A 4,131-nucleotide genomic window follows, 5' to 3' on the forward strand; every position below is an offset into this window, starting at 1 on the left:
CTTTTATTCTCATTGCAAAACTTCTATGTGGATATTGCAGAAAATACACAAAAGCAAGAATAAGAAAATAAAGTCCAGCCATGATTCCACTGCAAAATTATGTTAACACTTGTTAGTCTTCTTTCACAGTGGGTCTTTCCTCTCTTTCTGTGAACATAGTGTAGTGAATTTAGGTTCATTTACAAAACTGGAATCATCCTATATACACTGCACTCAACCTTTGCTCACCAACAATATGCTGTAAGTACCATTTAATGTCACCAAAGATTGCTCCCCAGCATCATCTGGATGGCTTTTAATATTCTATTTTTTTGTAAATTTTTTTTATGTGTATGAGTGTATTGCCTACATGTGTTTAAGTGTACCCGTGTCATGCAGTGCCTGAAGATGTCAGAAGAGGGTGTTGGATTCCCTGGAACTAGAGCTACAGATGGTTGTTAGCCACCATGCGGGTGCTGAGAATTGAACCCAGGTCCTCTGCAAGAGCAGGCAGTGCTCTTAACTGCTGAGCTATCTCTCCAGTTCCCAGCTTTTAATATTCTATTATAAAAAAGATCTTAATTAATCCCCGATAGATCTTTTTTTTTCTAAACAATGTTATGACGAATAACCTAGTAACCTGGGTATATCCCTGATTTTTTTTTTTAATACTATTTCTTTAAATTTGACTTTACTTTAAATGAGAGGAAATTCCTGTATGTACAATCAATGCACGTTTTAAGTCAGACAGTCGGCAGGAACAAGGCAAACATTGGTTAAGTCTGGAAGTGTTGACCTTTTAGGTTGAATTATGTGGGTGGTGCAATCCTGAGGACTGCTGGGATATTAACCAGGGAAAGAGTCACAAAGGAGAGAATGTCTATGCCTTTTCACGACAAGAATTTCCAGAGAACAAGAAAGGAAATGGGGTGATGGGAACAAAGCTAGGAAATACAGATCTGATTGTGGCAAGGAGAAGAGGGAGAAAGCTGCCATAGCTAAGGGGTAAAACCTTCACCCTCCTTGCAGGCTAACTGGCACTGACTCTGTACCAGGTTCTGTGTGTAAGATAACTTGTAAACTAACTGGTTTCCTCACCATGGTCCAGGGCTCCTGCTGAGGAAAACCAGAAAGTGTAGCATGACTTGGCAAATCATTAAAAAGAGACAAATATGTTCAGGGAGGAAAAAAATCATCAAAGGCCTTGTGTATTAGTTAGTTTTTGATTGTTGTGGTCAAATACCTGACAAGTTTAAATTTCCTATAATACAATGCAACCTAATGGGGTAAGGCATAATTTTGGCTTATGTCAGGGACAGCATGGTGGCAAAGAGGGAGACAGCTATTTGAAGCAGAAAGAGAGATGAATGCTGGTCCTCAGCTTGCTTCCTCTTTACCTCCTTTTTATTCAGTTCAGCATTCCAGCCCATGGCACAGAGTCACCCACATTTAGGATTGACCTTCCTGCCTCAGTTAGCCTAATCTAGAAACTCCCTTACAGACACACCCAGAGGTTTGTCTCTTAGCAATTCTCATCTGTCAAGTTAGCAATATTAGCCACCACATTCTTGATCTTGGAGGATTATTTCATTGTCTGAATTGCTTTGTTAAATAATTGCTATTGGGGGCTGGTGAGATGGCTCAGCAGTTAAGAACCCTGACTATTCTTGCAGAAGACCCAGGTTCGAGTCCCAGCATCCACTGGCAGCTAACAACTGTCTGTAACTCCAGTTCCAGGGGATCCAACAGCCTCTTCTGTCCTCCACAGGCATTGCATGACACGAGTGCACTTATCTACATGCAGGCAATAAGTGCATAAAATTAAAATAATAATAAAATAAAATAAACTATAAATTAATAGATAAAATATTCTTTTAAAAGGGCTGGAGTGATAGCTCAGTGGTTAAGAGCACTGGCTGTTCTTGCAGACAACCTGGGTTCGATTCCCAGCACCCACATGGCAGCTAACAACCATTGCTAACTCCAGTTCCAGGGGATCTGACGCCCTCTTCTGACCTCCGTGGGCATTGCTTGACACCAGTGCACTTACATACATGAAGGCAATGCATTCATAGACATAAAAGAAAAATAATTTTTTTTCGTCTTTTTTTGAGACAAGAACTCCCTGTAGCCCCAGCTGGCCTGAAACTCCCTAAGTAGACCAGGCTGGCCTAGAACTCACAGAGCTCCACCTGCCTCTGCCTCTCCATTTGTTGGGCTTAAAGGCGAACACCACCATGCCTGTCAATAAAAATAATTTTAAAAATTAAGGATGAAAATGCCTCAGAGGGAAAGCCAAGGTCTCCCATGGCCTAGATTCTGATCTACATTGCAGTACCCACTAGTCACATTTGGCTAGTGAGTACTTGAAATGTGGTTGGTCTATATTGAGATGGGTTATGATTGTCAAAATGTGCGGTGGGCTTCAAAGACAATATAAAACACAAGAAAAGATAAAATATCAACTATTTTTACTGATGACATTGAAATAATATACTAGATATATTGGATTAAATAAATACATTAAAATTAACTTTACATACTTTTTATTTTTTAGACAACTTCTAGAAATTTTTTATTGATACTTGAGGCTCACATGTATTTTTATTGGACATGTAAGTCCTCAAGGCCCAGCTGGTCTGTGCTCCTACCTTTCTGGTTTCAGCTTTCTTTCTCAGCCCCACCCCCTTCATCCTCCTCATACTGGTTTCCTTCTCAAACACTGAATGGTCCAACCAAGCTGTTGTCTTGGGACCTTGGCATTTGGCTGTCTCTTTAACTGGAATGAGTCTCCCACATATGCATGACCACTGTTAAGAAGAAAGAGGTAGCAGTTTGTTCAAGAAAGTAGTTGTGACATGAAATTACCCTTCAGAAATGAGCTTTATTGAGAGAGAGCCTCTTGACCATGGTAGGCATGGGTGGGCCTTGAAGTAGAAAAGCATTATGAAAGACAATGCATCATACCACAGGCAGCATTAAAGCACAGGCTTTATAAAGAGGCTTGGGGGCTGGAGAGATGGCTCAGTAGTTAAGAGCACTGACTGCTCTTAAAGAGGACCCAGGTTCAATTCCCAGAAACTACATGTCGGCTAGCAACCATCTGTACTCCAGTTACAGGGGAACTGATGCCCTCTTCTGTCCTCTGTGGGCACTGCATGACACAGCATGCACTTACATACATGCAGACAATACACTCATACACATAAAATACAAATTTTTTTTAAAAAATGTCTTTTAAAACCTGAAAGGAGCTTCACTGAGGGGGATAGCTTAAAGAATGAGAGAGCTAGCATCCAAGGACAGCATGACAAGGAGAGGCCCAGAGGAAGAGCTTACATGAAAGCCCCCAGAAGAAAGAGAATATCTGACATTTGCATCCTTTCAGGAGGTGGCAGGAAGTTCCCTACCATGAGATTTTATCTGAGCTATCCCTTATGACAAAGAGCCTGGAGAGGCCAGGTGTCATGTTGTCAACTTGACACACCTGGGAAGAGGGAGCCTGATCTGGGAAATGTCTATGAGGCATTTTCTTGACTACTAAGTGATGTGGAAGGGCCCCGCCCACTGTGGGAGGTGCCACCCCTGGGTACATGGTCCTGGGCTGTATAAGAAAGCAGGCTGAGCTGGAGCCAGAGGGAACAAGCCAGTAAGCAGTGTTCCTCCATGGTCTCTGATTCAGTTTCTTGTGGTAGCCTGCACAAGATCTGCACAGTATCAAGCCAGTCAGCATCTCAGCATGCTGACAAAGAGGGGACTGACAAAGAGCTCACAAAGCCCCACCCCTAGCTGCGGTGCTACCAACAGTTGATGGTTTTGTGAGGAGGCACAGTCAGTTTTCTTTAAGGGTGTGGCTTCTAGTAGGTCAACCACACTTCAGTGGATGGTTCACACCCATGCCATATATAGACTGCACAATTGGGACTCCAATTATTTAAAGAGAGAGAGAGAGAGAGAGAGAGAGAGGACATGAAATTGGGAGGGGGTAAAAGGGTAGGGGATGGATCTAGAGAAGAGTTAGGGGGAGGATGTTAGGAGGAAAAGTCGGGGCAAATGTGATCCAAATTGTACACATGTATGAAATTTTCAAATAATTAATAAAAAATATTATATTTAGAATTTAAAAGTGTATATGCTTTCTAATAAAACCTA

The sequence above is a fragment of the Nannospalax galili genome, unplaced genomic scaffold, assembly GCF_000622305.1.
Source record: "Nannospalax galili isolate Female #2095 unplaced genomic scaffold, S.galili_v1.0 scaffold1752, whole genome shotgun sequence".
NCBI classification, from domain to species: Eukaryota; Metazoa; Chordata; class Mammalia; order Rodentia; family Spalacidae; genus Nannospalax; species Nannospalax galili.